Source organism: Notothenia rossii, assembly GCF_949606895.1.
Source record: "Notothenia rossii genome assembly, chromosome: 1".
Taxonomy (NCBI): Eukaryota; Metazoa; Chordata; class Actinopteri; order Perciformes; family Nototheniidae; genus Notothenia; species Notothenia rossii.
In genome coordinates, this window is record NC_136912.1 from 40,052,522 (window position 1) to 40,067,828 (window position 15,307).

General features: G+C 40.7%; 1 protein-coding gene across 4 annotated transcripts in view; it reads right to left on the bottom strand.

The window, feature by feature from the left end:
• The window catches only part of LOC307036914 (uncharacterized protein), a 36,452-nt gene extending 21,549 nt beyond the window's left edge, over positions 1-14,903 (bottom strand). The window contains exons 1-7 of one of the 4 annotated variants that reach the window (XR_013807508.1): positions 14,730-14,903; positions 13,228-13,337; positions 9,039-9,196; positions 7,432-7,480; positions 7,181-7,336; positions 7,009-7,101; positions 4,324-6,637 (exon numbers count right to left, since the gene is read on the bottom strand). The gene's annotated coding sequence lies outside the window, so the exon portion shown is untranslated. Of the gene's footprint in view, positions 1-4,323; positions 6,638-7,008; positions 7,102-7,180; positions 7,337-7,431; positions 7,481-9,038; positions 13,338-14,729 lie in introns of those variants that run through there. The other 3 variants (XR_013807509.1, XR_013807510.1, XM_079677558.1) reach the window with 3 other exon arrangements.
• Between the last annotated feature and the right edge of the window lie 404 nt (positions 14,904-15,307).

A 15,307-nucleotide genomic window follows, 5' to 3' on the forward strand; every position in this document is an offset into this window, starting at 1 on the left:
AACCTGGTACAAAGCACACAGGCATCTTGTAAAAGTGCATTTATTGGAGCAATCTCTTATATTTGTTGGAGGGAATAAATCAGTCTTCTTCTTCTTCTTCCTCTTTGCTTTGCGAGTCGCAACCAGTCTTGGAGCATTATCGCCTATGACATCACTTACGCGACCCAGAATGCATTTGGGATTTGTAGTCTTTCTAGTTGCGTATTTTTCATAGTCTTATATTTCAACAGTTTTACGACAAACTGTGACTTTTTTTACATGGAAATGACTGTTTAAGATTGACAAACATCATATGTGTCATTGGTGGCACAATTCAAAAGGGATCAAAAGATAACTTTTCTCTCTCCATTGACTTCAATGTATACTTTTCCGCTTCCGGAGTCCCATGGAGGCTCCCGGAAGGTTATGGCTAGAAAGGATCCGTCTAATGTAAATATGACGTCACGTTCTCGTTCTAACTCTCGTTGTAATCGGAGCGGCTCGGCTGTAATCGGAAAGGGTCGGGGTGGGCGGGACGCGGGAAGATCGCGGGAACATCGAGAAGAGACGTCGTTCTAACTCTCGTTGTAATCAGAGCAGTGGTAACCACTCAAAGTCCTCAAGAGATAAGAAACGACAGCAGTGTGGGACCTTATTGCGGGAAATTACTGAGCACACATACCACCTACAGGATGAGACGTTCATGTGTACAGTGATATCAAGACTAAATGATCTTTTGGAGGACGTAAAGCAACACACCCCACATGACAGTAGTCTTCCTCTCACCTTCACGCCCCCCCAAACACAAAAGGCAGAAGAGGACCATAACACCTCTCAGTACCAGCCATCGTAGACACCCTTTTTCAGGTCGGGTGGGTCATAAAGCTGAGGTCATGAGATCCAACTACAGAGTAGACAGCTTGAACAAGATTTTAAAAGCTAAGTCCCCAGAGTCTAATGCGGGAGGAGGAGGCAGGGGTACGAAGAGGAGGATAGATGCTTTAGGTAAGAACAAAGTATATTTACTTTTGCCATCTCCTCTATATTCACAAAACACAGCCAATCATCCATTCCAATCCTATGTGACATGGCACAGTTCATTTCACTCCAATAGAAACTGATATAAAAGAGACCATTAGTCTTCTCATTGTGCTTATTGCTGTGGATAGGTGTTAACTATTGTTGTTGTATTGTATCATATCAAAAGTTGTTTTCATCCAAGGCACCACCGCCAGGTGAATGTTGGAAGCTTGGAGCTGTAAAGAGGTGCTAAGTAAAACAAACTTTTGAATCCATTGCATGTGATTGATGTAGTTATAAAAAGAATATCATAAGCTGTCATTACAGTCTAAATATCTAACAGCAAAAGGAGGAGAGGAGATGAGGAGAACAGAGGAGAGGAGACAGCAAAAGGAGGAGAGTATGAGGAGAGGAGAACAGGAGATGAGAGGATACAGCAAAAGGAGGATAGTCTGAGGAGAAGATGAGGAGAGGAGAACAGAGGAAACAGGGAAAGCAGAGTAAAGAGCAGAGTTGAAAGAGAAGTTGAAAGCAGAGCAAACAGTAGCAGGAGAAGTAGAGCAAATGTCAAATTAACTTTGAAAAGTATCAGCAAGAAGATCAGAGTTGCATAATGTTATTTTGTTTTATTCGTTACTGTTATATTAATGTTGTATGTTCATTTTTGTACATCGGATAATAAAGATGATCTTAACCTTGAACTCGATTCATGACCTCATTTCATTATTAAAACCTTAATATCAAATTACAGACTGGATTCAAATTAGAATCTCCAAATGTGTTGATGTAATGTTTGTGATAAACTGAAGGATAAAGTGTTCCTTTATGTGTTGAGAAAATTCCCCTCCCTCTTAAGCCAAGTAAGGTGTTTAAAAAGCCTATTGGATCAGCTGGAAAATACATCATCACAAAGCTGAAAACAGCTGTTTCACTTTACTTTTGAAAGATACGACAGAGACAAAGCGACACATATATGATGATATTATAGAATATGGTGCATTGCTGCAGATTAAACTACCCAACGGGATATAAAAGAGGTAAACACATCTACAGCAGTAACATGCAACATACATTTTATTGCACCAGGAGCTATCTTGGGACTTTTACTGCAACAACGTTGACTTGCCTGTGAATACAAAATAAACCATAGTGTTGCTGATCTACAGTGTTGTCATTCTTCTTTCAACAGCAAGACCGCTAACAAGTATTTACATATTTAATATAGTTTAGTTTCTCGCCATCCCAAACGTAAACATTCAGCCACGTGACTGCGCTTCCGAGCCGCTCCGATTACAACCGAGCCGCTCCGATTACAACGAGAGTTAGAACGAGAACGTGACGTCATATTTACATTAGACGGATCCTTTCTAGCCATAACCCTCCCGGAAGGGGAGGGACTTCGCCTCTCTATTATACTGAAGCCAGCTGCAATGGATCATTGATCCACCAGGGGGTGCAGTGGGGTTCCACACTGGAGCTCATGTGAAATAAAGTCAGATACTGTACAGTACACTGGATGTACAGCGGAACTTAATGTTGTTTAGTCTAAAAAAACGAACGGGAGGAAATGCAGCCCGGCTCTCGATTTGTAATCCTAATTTAATCATCATCTTCACCACGATCATTTATGTTCATGTTTGCCGAATTGACATGAAATCACTGACAAATATGAATATACTGTATTCAACTTCATTAAAACGTTATTAACGTGCCTAAACTCAGTAATTATACGATCATGTTCTGATAATGATGACGCAATAGCCCCGCCTCTCCCCACCTCTGCTGCTCACCCCCGAGTCAAAGTAAACTGCACACTGAATTCAGATTATTTATCTTTCTCTCGATATGGACATAAACGCGAGTGAAGTCTAATCTGACAGGAAGGAGACACGCAGCTCTGCTCACCTGCAGCTCCTCCCGCTGTGATGCAGCGGGGAACGGAGTAAAACACACACTTCAGTCAGATCATCGCCCTTAGTTATTTTAATTACCTCTCGAACTACCTAAACTACTTATAAATATGTTTATTTTTACTGTCGGCCACTCATTACTTGATCAGCTGCTGCATGAGACAGACACTGACGCTGTCCGAAGAGAGGGAGGAAAAAGAGAGGCTCCGTGTATTTTATTATTATATAAAGTCGTTATTCATTTGTTTTAAAGCTCAATAAATAACAAAGAAGACCTTTGACCGGCACTTTTTATAATTTTGTACGGAAGATTTAAACTTTAATACACGTTGACCTCTGCCCCATGGATGTATAATAAGAACTGGATACAGCGTGGGAGGCGGGGCCTCATTCATTCCTATGAGAGTTGCTTGGCGCATGATGATAAAATGGCCCAACTTTTGAGAGAACGAAACGTCACAGTTTACCCGGCATGCCTGAGAAGTACCCGTATGTGCGCTCATAGCGCATTCGCAACTTTAACCAAAATGCAAAGAATGATTGCACTATATATATATATATATACAGTGCAATAAGCTCCTTATTGCAATAAGTAGCTACAGGGACGTTAATCTAACGTCGGTAATATTAACTTTATTTAATACAACATTTACGGTACAAGATTTAATCATACAGCCCATGTAGTATAATATTTTACAAATGAGGAATTACAGCAAACATGTGCAATATATCCATTATTACAGCTCCGTGGGATGGCAGTGAGACGATATGGGTCCGTTGTTATTGTGCATCCATGGGTAAAGATAAACGCATGTAGTGCTGAACCTGCTGAACACCTAACATGAACGTGCCGGGCGGCGCGGTCCCGGGGGTTAAATGCGCGTTCATAATGCAGAGGGATATAACTCTCAGAATAACGTTATTAGCACATTTTTACAACTTGAGGAACGAATGTTTTTTATTAGTGCTATACAAGTGTTCATACTGGGTGGTTTATTTAGTTTAAAAAAAATTATCCAACAATTTACAGACCATTCTTTCCCCATGTAAGTCAATGGGAAAAAGTGTTTCCGGGCCCAGCAACCTAAAGGAAGTGTAGTACCGCCGTTTGGCCACGACGAATATTCTACTCAGGCGCACTTCCTAACCATGACAACCATGCTTTTTCGCTAATTTTATGCCACTGGTCCGTGGTCAGGCCTGGGAACCGAGACACTGGACTCAAATGTCTGCCTCACATTGAGGGGAAGAGGCATTTCCCCTTTGCTCCCGCTCCAGTTTGTGATTCTGACCATGTTCTCATAGGTTTCAAATGGTAACATGGCCATGAACATATCCCGCTATTAGAATGCAATTTTTAAAAACATAGGGTGCTACGTAACACACTTTCAGGAAAGGTCACGGACTGGGAGACATTAATATTTTATTGAAAAAAGTTACATTGCACACACACCACACAAATTGAACCGATTGGCGGTTCTCGTGTTAAATAAACTCACTAATTAATGAAACCAGTTCAATGCATTATTCTTATCATTCTTTATGAGCGCAGAAAGTCTTAAAATCAGACGGCAGGCAGTTACAGGTGTGTGTGTGTGCCTTATGTGCCCATCCCCCATGAGAATCACACGTAGCTCTGATCACCTATGATAAATGGGCCACACCCATATTCAGCCACAGAGCTCCCTATGCAAATCAAACTGTAGATGGTGTGAAAGCAGTGAGGCCTGTGAAGACACCATTGCAGTAATCGAGTCGACTGAAGATACAAGTTTAAAATCAGACCTGTTTTTTAAATGAAATCTGACGGCAGGCAGTTAGCTGTGGTCACCTATAACGGCCCGTCTACACTACAGGCATGAAAAAAAATCTTGAAGCTGGGCGTGTCTGAAGCTTGGCGATTTTTTGCGAGCAACCAATCACATGAATCTCCCGCCCCCGACATACAAAAAAAATAGCAATGTTAAAACGAAGTAAACTAGATATAAACTCTCCAAACAGGCGAAAAAAAACTATCAGTTTCACCCACTGTCTCTGCCACCTCCCTCCATGCCTGGTTCCTCCGGTTTGTATAGCTCCGGTCGTAAAGAACCGGGTGATTTGCTACCGTAATATCTCGTTTGGAATATGAGGAAATGAACTGCAGTCTGGCTCTCCCAGCTTGCACGCGGTTTGATTGGCTGCGCTTGCACTGGCGGGATTTGCATAAACGGGATTTGATTGGCTGATGCCAAGCATCGAGCCTCAAAAGTTGAACATTGTTCAACTTTTGATGCCGATAGATGCTCGTGATGCTTGCAAAGCCATGCCATGCTCCCCACAATGCAGTTCGGCGAAGATTACAAATCTTCTACGTCACCCCATTCAAGTGAATGGGCGAAGCGTTGAAAGCATTTTTTGATGCCTGTAGTGTAGACGTACCGTAACGGCCCGTCTACACTACAGGCATGAACAAATCTTGAAGCTGGGCGTGTCTGAAGCTTGGCGATTTTTTGCGAGCAACCAATCACATGAATCTCCCGCCCCCGACATACAAAGCAATAGCAATGTTAAAACGAAGTAAACTGGATATAAACTCTCCAAACAGGCGAAAAAACTATCAGTTTCACCCACTGTCTCCGCCACCTCCCTCCATGCCTGGTTCCTCCGGTTTGTATCCCGGTAAATAGTTCCGGTCGTAAAGAACCGGGTGATTTGCTACCGTAATATCTCGTTTGGAATATGAGGAAATGAACTGCGGTCTGGCTCTCCCAGCTTGCACGCGGTTTGATTGGCTGCGCTTGCACTGGCGGGATTTGCATAAACGGGATTTGATTGGCTGATGCCAAGCATCGAGCCTCAAAAGTTGAACATTGTTCAACTTTTGATGCCGATAGATGCTCGTGATGCTTGCAAAGCCATGCCATGCTCCCCACAATGCAGTTCGGCGAAAATTAAAAATCTTCTACGTCACCCCATTCAAGTGAATGGGCGAAGCGTTGAAATTTTTTTTTCATGCCTGTAGTGTAGACGTACCGTAAGGCTTGAAGCTACTTCAGATGCTGAAATATTTTTATTTTTCAAGTATAAACATACAGTATACAGATATACATGCATACAAATTATAACATCACATTTATGTTATTAATTTTACAAATAGGACAGAGGGTGCAGCACAAACAGTACGAAACAAATAGAGAGCTTTCTGAACATCACCAGGAGAGGACTCTTTCAAGACACTAGTAAATACTGAAATTAACATTAAATGTCCTATTAAAATGCAAGTTTATTCGTGACACTTCCAACATAAATGGAATTCTCACTAACCTAAAACATTTTATTTTTTTAAAAACATGTCACTTTAGAGACACAAAATACTTGAACATACAAATGAACAACACCAAATTGAGCTCACTTTCTACACTCTTTGATAATCTACCTCCTACCTAGTTTGTTTTTTAGTCCATGTATTTTGGCAGAGGCTTGGTCTGGCTGTATCTTCATAACAACCCTCTGGATAAACTCAAATGAATATTTCATTTCCAGAGTATACTGAAGACTGAAGCAATATATTAGTCCAAGAAGCATCGCAAAGCCACATCTTTCAGGTTGTGGAGCACAATTGTCTCTTCGACCACAACTGCCACATTGAAGATCTGCTGAGGAAAGGCATCCCATTCACCTTCGTAGCATATGAGTAGACCAACTTGCATCACCTTCATGGCTTCCTCAAGAGTGTCTCCATGAGCCTTAAAAAAGGAGAAATAAAAGTGAGCTCAGTGTACTACAAGTACTTTTTCTCTACAAAGCTAATTAAGAAGCTTCTGCTATAAACATAGAAGCTAAAATCTACAGTTCACAGTGTAAAAGTGCAATGTGATGGAACATCATTTCAACCGCCTCTCTTTTCACAGTTTGAGCTTTATATTTATTTATATTATTTAATAGTTACGTTTTCTTGCTGTTTTTGTTTATATTAAATGTATCATTCTTTATTGCAATTATTTTAGTTAAATTAAGGTAATTGTAAACATTACTTTTGAAGGAAACTTTGGGCACAGGGTGATTTATGTTAAAATGTACAATTACATAAAGTAATTCAAGACAGTTATGATCTTACATCACACATCCTGATGACATTTTCCTGATTTTCGCCAGACATGTAGTGTGATAGTCCCAAGAGAGCAGCAGTCCTCCTCCTCTCATTTGTGTCCTGCGGGACAACAAATGCAGTGGGATATAAACATTTGTAGCAAACAAATGGTGGCCAAATTATGGTCATCACCACTTACATCTTTCTCAAGGCAGTCCAAAAGGCCTTGTAGTGCCGGCTTCTTTCCAGTCCTGGATGCACCTTTGTAGACCTCCAGCAATGCCAGGCCATCAAGTCCATCCAGAAACGATGAAAGCAGGTCCGTAGTGACAATTCTCTGGAACTCTGCCTGAATCTGAGGAGACACAGACATATAGAAAATATTCTACCAACAGTCTGCAACTGTGCATGTTGCCTTCTCATTGTAACTGGAAAACCTGCACAACTTACAAGTCCACTTCATCCAGTTGCAGCAAAACGGAAATCTTTGAAAATCTGTCTGTAATAGAGAACACACATTTAGGTACATTATGAAGCAGGCCTTAATAAAGTAATAAGAACTGAGAACATGACAAAGAATAAGATGCACACAATTACAACAGTCACGTTGCCCATAAACTACAAGCCTTGGCTTTCACAATTACAATATTATCCCTGAATTCATATGATAAAGACTTAAACAGTACTTCATTTAAATAAATAAACAACTTGAAATGTTCATCTTTGATTGATGAGGCATATTCAATCTAATAAATTCATGGGATGCATGTAATAATAACAGGGAAAGGTTAGTGTGCATCCACATAGAGCATTTTTGTGTCTACGTGCATACCAAATATATCAATGAAAAAACTATTTGTTTTAACCAAACTTAAAAGAAATTGTACAATGGTTGTAATTGTTGATTATTTGCTTGCAGTTATTTTCCATAGACTATTCAGTGGATTATTATTGTTTTTTTAGTAATAACTTGACTACCTCTGAAAGCAGAAGTTTAGGAAAAATTATTGTTCATGTATAAATGTTATTTATTTTATTATAATATAAATATCTAACAATTACAACCATTGCACATCTTATTTATTATTGTGGGTGAACAGTAACCTTTCCCTGTGTTATAATTACATACATCTCATTAATTTATTAGATTAAATAACAATAATCTCATCAATCAAAGATCAACATTTTTAAGTGCCTTGAGCACCGACTGTTCCCGCTGCTAGAAACTGCTGATATTAAGACACTTCAGTGCGCAAGTCACAGAACGAAATGCATTGTGGGACATGTAGTTTATGGGCACCATAGTTCAATAAAATAAACTAAATATATTCCTTTCTTTTCGATAAAATATTTTCTAAAAAGCAGAAATACAAATTTGTCTCCATTTCAAGAGTGGAACATAGCATTTGTACACAATATAAATGCTATTTCAGAACACAGTTAGTATTTTACTCGTTCAATGGCGCGAGGCACCCCCTCTGTATCTGGGCAGGTTTAGCGTGAGCTGAACCAGAAAAACGTTGCAAGGATAGAATCACTTTAACACTTGCTCGGCCTTAACAAAAAACAATCTTCAAGTCCCCTTATCCACAAATGACATCCATTTCAAAGCCATGGCGGGGGCTAACAAGCTACAATTCTTAGCCGAACAGAGAGCCGGGAGACGGCTAATTACTGGCAGGAACACACACAACCTCACCAAAACACGTTAATTTTGCTTAAATATTTAACCGAACAGAGCCGGGAAACGGCTAATTACTGGAACGAACAAACAAAATCTCTCTAAATTAAGCTACAAATATAGGCAGTTACCATTTAAACCTTTTAAAAATTCATAAGCGTCATACATAAGAGTAAGAATACTTGAAACTTATTTATTTAATAAAAGTTTAGATAATCATAATCCTGTAAAGTTAGCTTGGTTAACCGACATTTTCATAACACTGTCCTGAAATAAATTCTCTTTTATAAACATTCAAACACCAGTTAGGTGTGGATTTAACTCCATTTAGCTACTTTTCGTTTTGCCTGAAACCATTAAATATGCAACCACTCACCTGACTTTGCCTGTCCGTCAGTGGTTCCTCAGCCGAAATCACTGTCTTATCGCTTCACAAAAACGTATTCATCTGCCGCTTAGCTTTTCGTAGTCATCAATCTGTCCGGTGGAAGTTCTTCTTTTGATAATGGCGAATCAAACTCTGTGGTTCACTTGCTGTTTATCGTAAAAAAATAAAAAACTCATGTCCCTGTTAAATGCATTCAATTAATGAAAACAACTATGAGACCGGGACTATTTTCACCGGGCAGGAATATGTCAACACTACTGCCATGTTAAGAGGCCATGGAAAGTTTCAGAACATTATTACACATCACAACTCACTGTTCAGTCAAATTGACTTCATAGAATGTAGAGGTCATTGAACTGGCTTACAGAGCTGAGTTGAAATAATAACAACTTATGAAATTAAGTAGAAATTGCATTAATTGATATGTTAAGTGAAAGTAACTTAAAGACAAAAGTTTCAATAACTTAATGATCAAATCCTTTTTTACAGCGGCTCCATAATATAACTGGCAAATATGTAAGAATTTCATGCATCGGCCTACAGTGTGAAAATGGTTTAATCTGTTGGAATAGAGTATAAATATCAAATATCACTACTTTTCTTCTAAATGAAATGCTGACATTACAAAATGCATGGTTTAATGTAATGTAAACATTTACATTATTATTATGATTATTTAATATATAAAGACTATATTTTCAAATGCTCTTCAAAGCAGTTTCTGTCAACTACGAAAGGCAACATCATTTCTGTATTTGTGAATGAAGCGCCATCTCCTGGTTAAAACCTGAAATTGAAAATCTGGCAACGCCCTCTTGGAAAATAGTGGGAGGGCTTAACATTCCTCTATACTGGTCTTTGGCAGGTCGTAGGCAGGAAGCTGTAAGCTGGAGTCTGAAATTCAGTGCTACATCTGTATAACTCTTAAACCCTTGGTCTTACAGTAAAAAAATTGTTTCCCTGCATTGCTTGGCTCATGACTCAACTCCCCATATGAGTCATGACCATTTGTGCTGGACTACATTTTCCACCAGTGTGCATTTTCTCCAAACACATTTTTTGCTGCTACTGCTACAGATTTTGAACAAAACTCATACAAATGGTACACATCTCTGCAGCCATGTGATCAAGATGTATCATTCAGATGTCTCATATTCCATTCCAGTTGACTATAATTTACTTTTAAGTTCCTACCGTGGAGGAACTTGTTAGTGATCCCACGTGATACAGTCTGGCAATGCCAGGCTAAGCCAATCTGGCCTAGCGGAGATCATTTCTAATTTCTCTCTACACCAAATATCTTTGCAGACAATAGCCAATCTACAAGCTCTCAATGCTTTGTTCTGCAACGCATTGTGAGCTTGAGATATTTTATTTGCCCAATGTTCGGTGAACAGAATAGGCTACAAAAATGTCAGATGGCCAGAGCTCAGAATCTTAACCACTTAAACCCTCTCAATTTAGAAAAGTGTACCTGTATGTAATTGGACCTCTTTTCCGGTCAACACCAAATTTATACTCAAATTCTCTTCACCAAAAATAGCAGATCTACAAGCTCACAACGTGTTGTAAGATGACACAATGTGAGCTTGAGCCCCCCCCCCGAATATAGATGAAGTGGTTAAAAGACTCTGTATCTAAGTGAAACGTATGAGTACTTGTCATCATCTCTGTAGGACTTCACTGCATGGAGACCGTGGTAGTCTTGGAGGGAACTCTGATCAACAGCAAACACATTAGTGGTTGCCTCAACACCATAGGCAAACAAATGCCTATCAAATCCTACTGTATCCCACTTTTGGACAACAAGCTTGACTGAGTGATCCAAGACTAGAATATTTTTCACTAGGCCAAACTGGGGTCTCCATCAGCAGCGTAAGACAGAAATACTGTCACGCCAGGTCTGTATTGTGTACCATTAACCTTTACCCAAGTTGGCACAAAGGTTTCAGTAAAGGGTGGGATATTGTCAAGACCACTTTGTACCTCACCAAAACCATCCATTACAGCCAGCAGGGTGCTGCGACCTGGACCAATTTCAGTTTCCGGTTTGAATACATCACCAGCGAGGAGAGAGTAGCACAGACTCATCTGATGCCTAAATGCCATTGTCTTGCAAATATTTCTGAAGTTGCAGGTCATGTGGCAGATGCGTTTAAAAAAGGCATGTTTCGCTTCAAAACGCATTGCCCAGAACTGAATCAGGGGTCCCAACTTCAGTATTGCACCCGGATAGTGCACCATTAAGTGATGCTTTGGAATAAGGTGCTTGTGGGGGTACAGCTCAAGGAACAGAGAGTGGTGCTCTTCAATGATGGCGGCTAAATAAACTGTAACTTCTGGTGTCAGAGATGGAGAGAAAACAATTTCCATGCATTCCAGAAGGAGGAGCAAGAGCTCCCAGTGTTTATTGTCTTCCGGTATGAGGTCCCCAATCATACACGGAACATGCCTGAGAAGACACCATGTTTGGGATGCAGACTGACGCATTGCCCTTTCTGGAATTTTAAGTTCCTGCTTCCCAATCACAGTTGGCTTGTTCTTGACATCAGAAAAGCCATAATGAGGTGAGGTGTTTGTCCTCAATCAAGGAGGCGAGAACCAACTTCAGTTCAAATGGACCTACCCCTTCCAACCAGTCATGCATAATATCCAAAACCTTGTTGTGTGTCACATTAAAGTTGGATAAATTATTCAGAATACTGTCTCTCTTGACACCAGTATCTGACATGCTATTACGACTGACATCTGCAGCATAATTTGCCTCATTTCTGATCAGGGTTGCATCCTCTTTTGTCTGTGTCTTTGTTATGTGTGCCTTGCAGATGCGACGAAAATAATTACTGGAGAAGCACCCAGTAAATCCAAGAATGACATTCAAGCCGAGATTGTCCCCACACAACTGGGCAACTGAAAATCTCACTTCACCCTTAAAGTGAGGTGTGTTGAGGGAGATCCCATTGACCTCAAGATCCTTCAGTTCCTCTATGACTGGGCACAGAACACTGTCAATCCCATAGGTTTTGGCATCATCCACTTTGTAAACTGCCACCAGAAAGTGTGATGAGAGCTTTGATAAAAACGCTGGGGGCAAACTCTTGATGACCAAGTAAATGAACCCCAACTTGTGCACTGCAACCTTTGATCCCAGTGGGTTGACTGTTTCACAGTCATCGTTATAAAACAGAAGTGGAACAGACACTTCCCTGGAGAAGAGAGGATGCTGCTTACAGTATTCCCCATCATAGAAGTCTGAAAGGACTCCATCTTCTCTTTGCTGCCAGGCAAAGATGGCATCCAAAATGCCAGGGATCTCAAGCACTTTAAGCAAGAGAGGTTTCAGGGGGACACGATAAAACGTATCTTGCAGTAAAACCTGTCTAACTGTCCCAGTAGCAGAGGCCCTTCTCTGCACAAAGGACTCTCCAGTGAACGCCTCCTCTACAGGGTCAATGAAGTTGCCTGACTTGACAAAATACTGCATCTGTTTGAATTCTGATTCAAACCCTTCGAATGAACTAGCTGCTGCCTCAAAATCATGGGCCATTTCCTTTACCCCGGGATCATCCCTATGACCACATTTCTCAAACAGATACATTGTCTTCCTCTGGAGTGAACTGACAATGTCCGAAACCAAACTAGATGTTTGTCGCACAACAAAGCGTACTGTACTGTAGGTCTGTACCGATTTAGCCTTAAGGGTTGCCAAAAACAGAGCTATTCGCTCGGTTATGGTTTCTGGTTCCAAGTCATCCCAGTAACCATTATGTTCATTTTGGACCTCTACAGGATCAGAATTGTCTACATTCATGGGAACTGAAATAGATGCTCTTGAGGCCCCCCTGGAATGCTGTTCAGTGCCACGATAATGGTCTGGGACAGAATGCTGCACAAGGTGTCTTCTGAAAGACCGCACATACCTAAAAGAACGCCTGCGACCATTTTCGTGGCACTGCCAGAATGTTGAAGCACTGTTCATGCCATGCACTGTCCTCAAATGAACAAACAGACCCTTAGCTTCACCGGGTATGACTTGTCTGCAGCGGAAGCATGTATATGCCATCATTAACTACTGTAGATGGCACTTCTTAAAGGGCAAGGCGTGAAAAAAATAAGTGGATAGAGCAGAGAAGAAAACTTACCTGCCACTTCAGACAAAAACAAACCCTTTACTCACAAGTTCCTTGTGATATTTCTGGAATTTGACACAGTTTCCAATTTTCGGTATTAGCGAGGCAATGGCAATGGCATCCAACAGGCGGGAACTCTCCTCATCAACTTCCTGGTCTGAAATTCAAAAATGACAATCATAAAGATTGTAAATGTGGTTACAATTGTGGGACCAGATGTAGGCCTGTCACAATTATTGCAATTTGAGATAGTGGCAATTATTTGCATAATCATTTCCATGTTGACACTCCAAGACAATGGTAGGGGAAACACTGGGGGGGGGGGCTAACCTCCTCTAGGAAGATTTTTTTTTAAATGTTGAAGTTAAAAGCATCAATCTGGTGCACTTTGAGAGCAACATCAGGAGATCTATGGATACATCTCTCAACACCCATATGAAACAGAACTGGAAGCAGATTTTATTTTTCTTTATGGATATTTTACAAATCATTCCCCTTTCAAACTGTATTGTTGTTTATTTATAACAACTTATCTTTACTGTCATATAGTATTTTATACCTGTTTACTTTATTCTCTTATTTTTGTATAACTATAATGATCATATTGTAAAGTCAAACAGAGGCTAAGGTTTTAGAAAAATATATAAAAGAAAAAACTGATTTCGTATATGGATACATAGGATAACAAAATATCTTCACTTTATTCAGAATTTAAATCATAAACGCTGCAATTATGTTTAATTTAAATACAAACCACCAGTTAATAGGGAAGACTTGGTGTGTAAATTGATCGCGGTCCTGCCTCCTCTGGCAAGCTGGGTGTAATCACCCTAATTACAGAGCCCAGTGCTGCATACTCAAATAGTTGCTGTGTGCGATCCTGGGAAGGGAAGCGTGTTGAGAGGAGGCATTTCTAACGGCCCTTCTACACTACAGGCAGAGACGCGGGAAGGTATTTTGAGTGGGGGTGCTGAGGTGCTGGACTCCAGTGAACACTATTACGGGCACTATAGAGCACGCACAAAAAAACTCCCCACACGCAAACACACAGTAAACCCCGCGACTGTTACAATGAAGGCTCGATAATCAGCTCACGGCATATAGGCAGGGGTAAAGTGCTATTTTTTACGAGTGGGGAGTGGACCTCACCTCCTCTAGGGGGGTCGGGGGGATGCTCCCCAGAGAAGATTTTTTTTAAATATTGAAGTTAAAAGCATCAATCTGGTGCACTTTGAGAGCAACATTAAGAGATCTATGGATACATCTCTCAACACCCAGATGAAACACAACTGTAAGCAGATGTTCTTTTTCTTTATGGATATTTTACAAATCACTCCCCTTTCAAACTGTATTCTTGTTTTACTGCCATATAGTATTTCATAACTGTTTTTCCTTTATTCTCTTATTTTTTTTATAACTATAATGATCATATGAAGGTGTGCCGCGGAAATAATCTTTTGAATAATTTTTGACCAAACCTTTTGAGACCCACTGAGATAACTTAGACTAAACTTAACTATCTAAACACTCAGAGAGTCCTTTAGCTCACCTGAGCCTCTCAGTCTGAGAGGAGAGCTCTCCTCCAGCTTGTTGTGGAACAAACAGCTCCGTATGTCCGTTAGTGCAGCTAGCTAACCAGATGCTAACAACACGGTCCCTGCTGCTGGCACCGGTCCCTCTCTCTCTCCCCCTCTCTCACACACACTAAATGCGCTATTTCCGCACACACACAGAGCCGCGAGCTTGAATGACACAAGCACACTTTTATTTCCATGCAACTCTCTGATTGGTCTGGTGTCTTGCCTCTGTTGCATTCACTGAACACGGGAAATTACAGTCCTGCCGTCCTTTCTAGTGTCTTGATGAGGTTCACGTAAAGCACGGTTAATGTATTATATTATTGAGGTAGAATTGTCAGGGGCTACAGAAAAAACATTTGGGGCAGGCCAAAATATTATTTGACCAACAATGTGGAATTTATTGGCTACATATTACACAGATGATGCACAGCGGGAGCAGCAATAACCGTCAAATAATAATTCAGACAGGGGAGCTCCCCACCCCCTGCCTGCCGCTAGGGGGTGCTGCAGCGCCCTCAGCACCCCCCTTCCCGCGCCCATGACTACA